The sequence below is a fragment of the Cryptomeria japonica genome, chromosome 9 (assembly GCF_030272615.1).
Source record: "Cryptomeria japonica chromosome 9, Sugi_1.0, whole genome shotgun sequence".
Classification (NCBI taxonomy): domain Eukaryota; kingdom Viridiplantae; phylum Streptophyta; class Pinopsida; order Cupressales; family Cupressaceae; genus Cryptomeria; species Cryptomeria japonica.
The window spans coordinates 384344430-384357805 of NC_081413.1; positions in this window are offsets into that span (position 1 = coordinate 384344430).

Consider the following 13376-nt stretch of genomic DNA (forward strand, 5'->3'; position numbering starts at 1 on the left):
TTTTGATGGGTTATCCTGCCAACCACTTTGGGTGCGGCCCCCACTCGAAAGCCACTCTCTCAAAGGACACTAAGCAAACATGGTCACTCCATGAGGACCCTATGATGAAGCAGACAACCATAACACCACTATCCAAAAATAATTGGTCAAAACGAGGACATACTGACTCTTGGTTAACTATAAGGCAAAGATACTACATGGTTAAGACAACGAAGTCATCATATATCACTTGGTCAAGGGTACCAAATATGCCACCACAAGACGACTGAACCACATACCAGAAATAACACAATATAACTCTTTGCAAGGAAAGATAATTTCACTAAGTCCACACTCAGACAATCTTTGAGAAAATAAACATCATAAGCACTTGCAACATCATTGATTGAAAATTAAATTAAAAACTCTTCTATGATATTCACATCTATTCAATTTCCAAATCAATATTCCATCAAGAATGAAATCCACATCAAATATTCCACCGAATAAAACATGAATTCCTAACAGGCATTTAATTCATTTCTAGATTATATCTCAATTAACCAATTTGAATTACTAATTCATGCCTTGATTTCCATAGACAAATTTATTAAACCACATAATAAAAATCATTTGGAAATTACTATCTTTATTTAACATAAAAAAAAAAAAATTTAAAAAAATTCCATTTTATACAAATAAAATTCACAGCACATGAAAAAGGGTGTACCGCGAAGGGTACAAGTGTCACGTGGGGGCCAAGGCTAACCCGTAGTAGTGCTGCTGCTGAGGCAACAACCACTACTTGCCAGTAGTATTGCTACCGACTGACAGCGCGCCTACCAACCAATAGTAGTCCTACTGATCGGTAGTGCTGCTACTGTCCGGTAGTAGTCCTACCGACTGATAGTGCTTCTACCATCTGGTTTTAGTCCTACCGACCGATAGTGCTGCTACCGCGTAGGAGTAATACCAACTGGTAGTACTGCTACCTGTGGGTACCAGACACTACCAACCCGCGTGGTGGGGCTATCCCACCACAGGGTAAGGTAAGGTCAAAATCAATAAAATTCATACTTCCCATAGCATTTAAAATCAAAATGATACAAAACCATTTTAACATGAAAATGATTCATTCCCAGATCATTTCACAAGCACACACACACAGTTCCAAAATCCAATTAACAAAGGATTATTTAGCAATAAGGTAAATGGTGAAATAAAATCACCCAAGCACCCAATAAATATCGGTTTAGGCAATAATAGAACATTTCAACAGGTAGAAGAAGGGTTAAGATAAATTTCCTTACTTCTATACACAGGAAGAATTCCTTGCATCTAGCAAAAGGCAATAACCAATTTTTCCAACATAAACCCCAAATCTTGGGCAATTAGATACTAGAAAGCACACAACAAACTAAATCTAAATTCATTCTATTCCAATAGAAGAGGTAATTCAAGAAGTTGATTTTCAAGAACAAAAACATACAACAAATAGAGAAATGAACCATTTCTTTCCTATAAGCAATCATATGATATAAGCTTCACAAAATCAACAATAACAAGCACTCTTTCTTCCATTCCAATCATTCCACAAGAATCTACAAAGAGATTTGCATTTTTTAACACACGAGAAGCAACTGAAATAATTAAATTTAAACTTCAACAAGAAGATATTATCCAACCTTGAAGCAAATTAGGAAGCAAAATGATGGAAGAATCCCAATCCTTGCAAAGCAAATCAAATTCCAACTCTTCCTTCAGGATGGTTTTTCCAAATTTATCTCCCAAATTTTCTGCCTCTTATTCCCGTGAATTCCCAGGAATATATGGGAAAAGTAATTTCAACCTAAACTTTCTAGGTTAAAAGTTTTTCTATCCAATCAAATTAAATTATTTAAAAAGTAAAAAGAAATTAGATTTACCTTTATCCAAAAACAATTCTTTTCTAATAAATAAAATACAAAAGTCAAATGGAAAGGTAAAAAGAAATGCTTTTTATTTATATTTTCTATTTTCTGTTATACTTTCCTTCAACATAATCATTTAAAACTTAAATGGCTAGGCAATCATTTATTTTCTTCCACAAAATATATTAATGCAACTTTGCACAATAAAATAAGCCATTTAACCATTTAATCTAGCAAATCATTAATTTAGATAAATCAATAATCTCAGAGCATAATAATTAACTAATTATGCCAACATAAAAATAAATTCATCAAAGGATGATCAAATGATGACTCACAAATGACCAAACCAAAGCACTATGACTCGCATATCGGCCAGACGGGAAAGACAACCGACTGACAACACACACTTGAGTGTAACCGCGGGTCAAATTAGGGTCCAACAACTATCTCCTCCACTCCCATCGGACATATAAGGCATGCTCAGACCTGTGAAGTCGGGTGGAGTCAATACCCCTTACCTACCCGGTACTAGTACCTACAATGTCCTGCACCAAAAAATCCATATGTGCATATAAACAAATATATATACAGACATGACATGCACAATGATGAAGGAGAATCATGACGTTCCCTATCTCACCGGAGTGAGTGAAGGAAAATCATCCCCTCGTATCCCAATACACTTGCAAACATGCAACATATAAATAACGCATCGCACATATAAGGTAAGAGTGTTAGTCCATGATAATGATCCCTAAAAATAACATTAATCATAAACACCAAGATACTGCAATAAAATCATACACCACAAATCCAGATAAAGCATGAAATAACATTGCATAAAATCTGAATCAATATATAATAATGCTCCACTAAAAAGTCAACTGAAGTCAAACATAAATACAAAAAGAGTAATCAAGGAGGGACACTACATTTTCTGTAGAATTTTTTTGAGTCTAAGAGATTTCATCTTCTTTTTATAACTTATTTTTCTACAAAAGATTAGCTCTAGAATCCCTTGTTTTCATTATCCATGTTTCTATTTCCTTTTCAATTTTATCCTTTTCATTTTTGAGGCGTTCTATATTTTGTAAATACTTTTCTTTCTAAATTCTTTTAGCTATTAATTTTTTTGTAATTTTGTAAGAGTTTCTACTTTTTAATCTATCAAGCTCCCATTCAATTGTGTCAAGATTTTCTTTCAAAATTTCTATATAATTTTTTTTTTCTAGTATTCATTATATCTTGACCTTGGAATTGCAGGTTTAAATTAGTTTGTCTAATATCCTTTTGCACACAAGATTTTATTTCATTCCTTAAACATTTCAACCTATGTTTTGAGAATTTAGAGAATCCATTTTCACCAACAAAAAATTCCTTATCATTAGTGTTATGTCCTAACATGGATATTGAACTAAATTTATTAATTTATATATGTCGCCATTCTGAGAAAATATTATTGAGAAAAGTTATAGATCTTACTTTAAATTTCAGTCCTCATTCATTGCTACAATTTCCGATCTTATGGACACCCTTAACAATTCCTCTCTAGCTTCAAAATTGGGTCTTACTTTTGCGGGGTCCATATTTACTTGCAAGACTTACCCTCAGTTTTTTAGACTTTACACTATCTTAGCAAGATGTGAAGAAAGTTAAAAAACAACATATAGCACAAATATTCCAGTCAAGAGTCTCATAAAAGGAATATAACATAAGAAGACAATAGAGTCATATTTTTCTTGATGAGCATGGATGGTTACTAGGATTTGATACCAATTTTACAGTGGAGATACAACAATGAAATCTTAGAGATAAACCTATAAAGAAAGCTTCATATGATATGACAAACTGAATGACCTATGCAAGTTAATTTATCATGATCCCTATATCACATGGGAGTGCAAGGGTAGAGGATACTCTTAACTTGATCCTATGAGACTCTCTATGATACTTCACATTAGACTTGATATTCAGACTCTAATACTTGATCTAACTTTGGTATTCAATATTAGACTCAAGCACTTGATATAACTCTATACAAGAAAATTAAACTCTTGCATCTGATGTTATACTTGATATTCAATACTAGACTCAAGCACCTGATGCCTCAAATACTCTAGACAATAGTCTCACAAAAGAAACATAACATTAAAAGAGAATAGGTTCATATTTTCCTTGATGAACATGGATGATTACAAGGCTCTAATACCAATTTAATTATGGAGACACAACATTGAAAGCTTCATATGATATGACAAACCGAATCATTTGTGCAAGTCGATTTCTCATTGTAGTGTTGTAAATTGTACTCGCTTACAATTTTATCCTCACCTAGGCCTCTCTTGGGCATTTTGACTTTCAATACATGATTATAATACTAATTCTACTCACACCATATTCCAAACTCACATTTTCATTACCTTTCTATCTCTCCACTCATTTTGGAAACATGATTATTAGGACAAGGGCATTGGCCACCTTGGTCCTAAATTAGGATCAGGATGACCCACACCCTAGTCGTAAATTAGGGCCAAGGAATCCCACACCCTAGTCCTCCTAATCAAACCCTAAATTGAGGGCTCACAACTATCATTTCATTTGATCAAGAAATTTGATCTCGTGTCAATTTGTTCCAAAAATTCAATTTGTTTTCAAATGGTCAAGTACAAGAGGAGATCGACCCCTCTCATTTGAAATATAATCAACCACCTAACCAAAATAAAGATCTTAATTACACTCTAGCAAATTCAAGTAAGAAAGAAATCAATTATTCATCAAGCATTGGAGCGGAAGTGAAATTGAGTTCAAGTATTAAAGATGGCATCCATGATCAACGTTTTATGAAGACACTCTCCATGAAACCCTAAAACCTTTGTGTGAAGGTCAAACAAACCTTTATCAATGTATACATTATTGTCTCAAGCATTCAACCTTTCCCTCAAAGAGAAAGTATTTTATTATAATCTTTCATTAAATTTATCAATTCAATTTCATGGTTAATTCCAAAACAAGGGTTTCAGCTAAGGCAAATCTCTATTCCCAACATATTTACCTCTCTTTTTGTGTAAAGGAAATAGGTGCAAGAGTTGTACTTAAAATTTTTGACAGTATCAACAGTGATGAATATGTTCAAATTTCAGCGATAATTTTTTTGAAGGAACAAGGTGGATCTATGCTACGCATGTTGGCAATTGACACTCAATTGGTTGGATTAAATATGTTGTTATTGATGGAAACATGTTTTGGCTTCATATTTTGGTTTAGTTGTGTACCGACAGACACCTTACTGACATCAATAGGTTGGAAGGATTTCTTTGGTTACCGATATTGCAGGCCGACATGGTTCATATTCAGGTTATCGGTATTGGAGGCCGACATCATTTGGGAGATTCAACATTGGTAATTGTTTTTGATATTCATGTATTTATGTTATTGAGCCAACGTGTATATTCATATTATAATTATCTTTGTAAGCTGGCATAAGGCATGATGAATTATAAAGGATATATAGGTCAGTTGATTAGATCATTTTAGAATATGAAAGATGTAGAATATGGAATGTAATGCAAAATATATGAGAGAGATCATGTATGTGAGGATATTTATGTAAAGGGGTATTTTGGTAAAGGGTTTCAAACTGAAATAGATAGAGCTTAACCGAAACTGTATTCAGGCATAGAAGATGCTATCATAGTAGTTCAATCATTTCTCCGAATTGTAGTCTGGATTTGTATGTAGTCAGTGAGGATCCTTTTTGTGATTGAGAAGTGTGCTCTAGGATGTAAGCCTTCCTACAAGTGCAGGCCCCTATATTTTGTAATATCTCTTCATATGGCCAGTGGATTGATATTGTGGGTCACAAATTCCATCATAGTTTTTCCTCTTTGAGGTTTTTCATGTATAATTTTGTGTGTTATGGTATTCATTTGTGTGATTGTCTTATTGATTGCTTTACTTCTTTCAATTCTATATGTATCGGTATACCGGTTGGTGAATGCATGTTTTAATAAGGTTAAAATTGATCATTCTAGTAGAACACTGATTCACCCCCTCCTCTCAGTGTTCTTGGATTCCAACAACCTGGTCCTGAAAAAATTAGGCCAAACTTCTGGGAACATGTTCTAATATCTTATTTTTCCCAAATATTAGTTTTTGGCTTTTTAGGATATCTGTAGCAGTTTGTTTGTAATGATGTACTTTAATTATTCATACTTTTACCCTAATTTTATAATTACATTCCAAATTCAACTAAGAAAGAGGATAATCAATTCCATCTAGTGAATCCAATCAGAATCTCAACTCTTTCCCCATTTGGAATTGAGCCTAGATCTATTGGGTTCAATCCATTTTCAATGTATGTCATGTTAATTCGATTATGTGAGGCCCTACCCCAACCCATCCTATCTCTTCAGTTATTTTCATATTGGAACTATTTTGGATGCTAGTTTTGACACACTATGGATATAGAACTTTTTATGATCCCACGATTTTTGGTAATATTGATATATATTTGATGCTCCATTTCTATGCCTCGTGGATTATAGAATATTATATGATTCCAGATTAGGGTAATATTGTGATGATGTATGTTATTATCTGAATTTCAGGAATTGTTATAATGTTAGAAACACGTTTGCATATCTTGTAGATGGATCAAATTTTGAGGATTATGATGAATTGCTTTGAGTTGTGACAAATCGTATTTTATAATGACAAGTCTTTGCAGAATGGATGTATTGTATTCTGATTATGTATTTTATATTATATGAGGCTATTGGGAAGTACTAATGTTTAAATTGAGTTGTGCAGGAGATTATCCATGTGACCATGGAAATTTTATGGAGAATCGAGCCTAGGCCTATGTGCGTTATAAAAACCAAGGGTTGTCTATTTGGAGAGACAACACCCCGTATGTATTGTATTTTATTCGTAAATGTAAAATGTTGCATGAGTGTAAATTGTATTTATTGAATTGTTTAAATCGTTTAAGGGACAATTGCCACGTATGTAATTGTGATGTGAAATTATTTTGTAGTGTCACTTGACACCTATGTGGTATGTTGTGTTGGCAATTTGTCATGTCACCTTTTTGGAGAGTTTTATTTTTTGTTAATTGTTTTTATCTCCTAATTATCCTTGAAGGAACCAAGAAATCTAGGTTAGTGAGCCAAAAGGAGGGTCAACTCAGAGTTGACCCGTAGGTTAACTTCAGGTGGACTTTCTGAAGGTCAAATAAACTCCTAGAGTCAATTTTAGAGCATTTCTATTAGGCCTCATGGGGTACCTATGGGTGAAGGCCAAAATTGGCCATGTGTCTTTCCCTTAGCACTTGTTTAACCACCCAAAAAAGTGGTTTTCTCAAGATGGACGAATTCCATCTATAGGAGTGCCCTCCTTGGTAGGATAACCTTCTTGAAGGGAGTAATCCATCTTCCCAATTCCATTTCCCTTCTCTAGACACCTAGGTTAGGGAGTGTGTAAGACCTAGGGAAGACCAACCCAATGAGGGATCCCTCACTCTATCCAAGGGGTTGGAAGGAGTGAGAGAGGCCTTCTTAGGCTAAGAATGGAAGCTTAGTGAGGTAATCACCCACTCTCCATCCTTGGAGATTCTTGGAGAAATTTTGGAGGAAAAAAAACCAGTTTTAGGATAGTAGATTTGGGGGCTAAGGAATTTGCAGAAAAAGATTAGAGGATTGGGCAGCTCTTCATCAAGCTTTCCCTTAGATTTCCCTTGGCAGGTCAAGGTTGGTGTTATTTTTACCCTCTTATGTAAATGTAAAAAAAAATGTTATAGAATGGTTGAATGGAAATTGTTGTAACTCTTTATTTGTGTTGTGTTTGTGAAAATCTATGTGTTTTCTGGTTTATTTCTGTTTTATGTATTGTGTGTTTGGGGAGTGTCCAAGACCATCCTTTCCTTGGGAGGAAAGATTGGTCTTGGGGGTGGAAGAAGCTTGACAGCCCTTAGGGTGAGAGGCTCTCATTTTGAGAGTGATCTCAAGGGTCTGTCCATGAGACCCTTGCTGCTTTCTTTTGTGTTATTTCACTTGGGGGTCATAAGGGGGAGCAAATATGGCATGTTTGCCTTTTTGGGGGTCATAAGGGTGTAGGGATTAAGGATGAATTCTGGTTATGCATTCATGGGTGCCATGAGTTGGCTGTAAGTTTGATTTAGCAGATTTCTCCCCTAGGGTACTTGGTCCACTTCCACCCTAATAAGGCATCATATTTTGTGATGGAGTTTTCAGCCTGGGAAGGGGTGTCTCTATTGTGTCATTTTCTTCCCCTTTGCTTGTTGTATTGCTTGGTTGTAACCCCGTCTAGGTCTTGATTCTCCTAGCTAGGGGGTGGCTTCTGGTAAGCCTAGGCTGGGAGGTGAGCATCCCATGGTCACAGTCCTAAAGTTTTATATGTAGGTTGCTGGGAAAAGATCTAGGAGTTGCAGATTTGTTTGGCTGCAGATTTTTATTCAGATTCAGATTTCTATTTAGATGCAGGAAAGCAAAAAAAATGTAATTTATGAATTGTTGCAAAACAAAGGAAAATAATGTAAATATAGGGCTTAAGTTGATTCTTTTATTTCTGTTTAAAGAAATGTATTCTTTTATTCTCTGTATAAAGATTAAGAATGAGAAGACTGGTTAGATTATTCACCCATTTTATATATGGGCTATTGTAACTTATAATTTTGTAAGCAATGTAATTTTTACTTAAATTTTGATGCCTATTATGTTGCTGTAGACTACTTCTAAAACTACTATGTTATCTTGTTTATTTTCTGCAATTTAAAGAAAAAGAAGGGAATGCATTAGGTTTCATTATTTACTTGCATAGTGTAATTATTACTCTTTTATTGCTGTGAACTCTATTTAGACATAGAAAAAAAAAAGAACTAGTATTTTTACATTGCTGTAGAAAGTATGATGTATGACTGTTAAAAAGAAGAAAAATAAGACCTATTCTTAATGCTGTTAAAAGACTAGGATCAGAATGTTTAAATGTTAGAATCCCAAAACAAAATAAGGGCTTCCAACCCTATTGTCTTAACGTTTAATTATATATATATCTATAAATATATAAGTATATATATTGAAAAATATATACCTATATATATATAAATATATATAACTTTCTATATGTGTATATCCCTGCAACAACAAAGAAAAAGAAACATATTTTGAACTTGTGTATCCTTGTTACAAAAAAAATATATAAAGGATTGCATGCTGCTGTGTTATAAACAATTCAAAATAAACTTCCTAATCCTAACCATATATATATATATATATATATATCCCTGCATTTGAAAACATACTCCAGAGATACATACAAAAAAAAAGAGGATATACGTATAGATTTTGATCATGACAATGGATATATATAAATAATATATATATAAATATATACATATATATATATATATATTTATATTTATATTTACATACTTATATTTAAAATATATATATATATCATACAAAAACAAACCACATAAAAAAGGGGGGGAAAATCGTAGCACCGGCCGAGCCATTGTGTGTAAACACAGTGGACGGCTCTCAGGCCGCGCCACTGTGTTTACCCACAGTGGACGGAACGGGAAATGCCGAGCCACTATGTGTAAACATAGTGGACGGCTCTCGGGCCGCGCCACTGTGCTTACCCACAGTGGATGGCATAGGAGGTGCCGCCACTGTGCGTAAGCATAGTGGACGGTCCGCGGCCGCCACTGTGTGTATACACAGTGGACGGCACCGCCGTCACTGTGTATAAACACAGTGGTATCCGGGAGAGCCCCGCACCACCTCCTCCGCCTCTTCCCCCTCTGCGAAACCCTCCGCCATGCCCATGGCCACCGTGCCCTAATCCACCTCCGTACCTGCAATCACACACTAAACACAAAAAAAAAAAAAAAAGGAGTGGTATAATAAACCCTAACCCATTTCGGGTTAGGGTATAAATTTGTAAGAAAATAAAATAAAATAGGAATAAATAAAAATGCAACCCTAACCCAATTTCGGGTTAGGGTTAGCATTTTAGGAATAAGGGAATTCTTTATTTAAAAGAATTTTAAATTAAAGTTGGGAAATTTAAATGGGAGTTTTAAAATGTAGTTTTAAATAATAAATAGGGTTATTTCAGTAATTGAATTATTATATGTTTTTTTTATTCTTTAGAAAATTTAAATTTTAATATAGTTAATTCAAGGGGTTCAAAAATAAAGAATTAATATAGTTGGATAAACTATACGTTAAATCAATTAATATATTTAATTAATCAATAGACTTTCCCCAATATATTTGGACGTTAGGAAAATTTAAAAGGAGAAATTGTAGAATTAATTTCATGAACCTTAAGCCCTTGAGACCGATTTTGGCCGGATCGAAATTAAATCGTCAAAATTAAGGGTTTGGGGAAAATTAGAATTAGCTTTAGCTTATTGTCGGTTCTAGTGGGCAAATGACATTATAGTAATTCGAACCCTCATCGGTTGGATTTAAATAATAAATTTGCATGTGCATCAATTAATTAATAGCATTATCATTATATGATTGGGAATGATTTAATACATTAAAATAACCAATTAACCCTTGTTTTAATTAGCGACAACTTGATTTAGGAAATTGAGCTAGCTAACTAATCCGTGATGCTAATTATTCTCCACCAAACAAGTCGCTCGTTCGAGTTGGTTAATTAACTTAACCTTAGTAAGTGAATTTATTTACACCCTAGATAAGACAAAACTCTAATAAAGTTATTATAATTGTAGGATATATTGCAAATTCATGTCGTCAAATTTTTTTTTGTTGTTCCGTTTTGGGTGCCCAAAAGTACAGGCACAATAGATTATAGTGGATTTTCTTGGTGAAACCCTAATTCCTAATTTTTACCACATTACATTCATGATCCCTAGATTGCATGGGAGAGCAAGGGTAGATGATAATATTAATGTGCGCCTATGAGACTCTCTATGACACTTCACACTAGACTTGATATTCAAACTCTAACACCCAATCTAAATTTATCCAAGACTTAAGAAAACTATTAGACTCGATGTATACTTGATATTTAATACTAGACTCAATCACTTATTGCCTCAAATAAGCTCACAAGGTCTCTATTTATAGCATTTGGAGGCCAAGGAGTAGATGGAAATTATCCATAGATGAGAGTGGTAGTTTTGGATCAACCAATAGATGTGGGTGGTAGATGGAGATACTAGTAAATGTGAGTGGTAGATGGTAGTACTAGTAGATGTGAGGCCCTACCCCGATTCAGTCTGACATTTTCAGTTATTTGCACATTGAGACTATTATGGATGCTTTATTTTATGCATTATGGACTTAGAACTTATATGATTCCATGATTTGGATCACACTGACATATGTGATGTTTTATTTCATGCATGATGATTATGAAACTTTAGATATGATTTCTAGAATAGAATTACATTATGATGGTGAATGTCGTTATTGGAAATTTGCAGGATTTCATTTTGATGATAGAAAAATGATGCTTAGTTATGAATGGTTCAATTTTGGGAAATTATGTTAATTGCTTATGTGAAATTGAATTTGAAAACAAATGAGAAATTGAATTATTGTTGCCTAATGTATGAATGTTTGATTTGCAATGGAATCCATGTATTTGATTATGTATAATTGTGATTATTTGGAGTTACTAATGTGTTAATTGAGATGCGCAGGAAAATTATCCATGTGACCATGGAATTTAATGGAGAACCAAGCCTAGACCAATGTGCGTTTGTTAAGCCGGGAGTTGTCTATTTGGAGAGACAACACCCCTCCCCTTGTAATGTATTTTATTTGTGATGTGTATAATGCTTGAGTGTAAAATTTAATTTATATGTTAATGTGTAATCCTTCAAGGGACAAATTTTCCATGTGTGATTTTTATATTGTATTTTTGTTGTGTCACTTGACACATGTGCTGATTAAGTGTCATTGATGTTGACTTGTCTCTTGGAGGGAGTTTTGTTTCTACCAAAGCCATTCAAAAACTTGAGTGTGGTCCCAAATTTGTCTTGGGTAGGGAGTCATGGGAGTGGTCAACTCAAGCTTGACCCGTAGGTAAACTTCAGTGGGGTTTCCAAAGGGTTTAATGGACTCCTAGGGTAAGTTTTTAGGCTTTTCCAAAGGTCCTAAGGGTATACCTATGGGTTAGGGGTGTTTTGCAACATGTGGCTTCTCCCATGTGACTATGAAGTCACTTCAAAAAGTGGTGTTTTCAAGATGCACGAAAATTGAACTTAGAAAGTTCTTCCTAGGATAGAGAACCTTCCCTTTAGGAGTTAAACTCTCTTCCCCATCCTCTTCCACCTTTTCCCTTTCCAATTTTAGGAATGTGCAAGATTTTGGGAAGGGCAACCAATGGGAACTCACACCTCACCCAAGGGGTTGGGAAGTGTGTGAGAGGCCTTCTTAGGCAAGAATTTGCAAACTAAGTGAGTAATCACCCACTCTCCTTTCTTGGAGATTTTGCTTGTTTTGAAAAAGTTAGTAGGAGTTTGGCATTTTTGGTGAAATTTGGAGAAAAGATAGTGGGAATTGGGCAGCTCATCCCCAACTAAAGTTAGCAAACCTTTTGGCAGAATAAGGTTGGTTACTTCTTACCTCCTCTTGTTATGTTGTAAATGTTAGTTTGTGTGGTTTTGTGAAAGAAAAGAGTTGCTTGTAAGATTGTGTTTATGAAGTTTTTAGTTGAAGTTAATATGTGTTGTTTTCTTCTCTATGTAATTGTTTGTGTCTCTTGTTGTTTTTGGGAGTGTCCAAGGTCTCCTATCCTTGGGAGGGTAGGAAGATCTTGGGGTGGAAGGAGTTTGACAGCCATGGGTGAGAGGCTCTCCTCATGGAGAGTGTTCTCAAGGGAGTCCTTGGTGACCCTTGATGCATAGCCTTGTGTATGCATTTGGGGGTCATAAGGGGAGCATATATGGCCTTGAGCCTTTTTGGGGGGGCATAAGGTTTGTGAAAGTATTTGGGTTGCATTTGTGTTGCCATGAGGTGGCTAATGTAGTATTGTTTTTGGCATGCATTCTCCCCATTGGTACTTGGTCCACTTCCACCCATGGAAGAGTCACCATGAAAGTGGTGAATGTGTAGCTTGGGAAGGGATATTTGAATGTAAATGTGTTTTTATGTTTGTTGTGGGGTTTGCATGTTGTAACCCATCTAGTGCTTGGTTCTCCAAGCTCGGGGGTGGCTTCTAGTAAGCCTAGGCTGGGAGGTGAGCTTCCCATGGTCAAAAATGTGTTTATGTTGCAGGTTGCATGGGAATGGAAAAAAAAAAAAGGGTTGAAGAACTAAGCTGCTGTTTTTGTGTTGTAAAAAGATTTTGTTCTTTCAAAAAAAGAGGGCAGATTCAATGTATTAGTTTGTGTAAGGAATGAAAAGTGAGCATTTGTAGTAGCCTCCTTCAAGAAAAAAAAAAAAGGTTGTATTGTTTTCTAGTTATTATGTAGAGAAG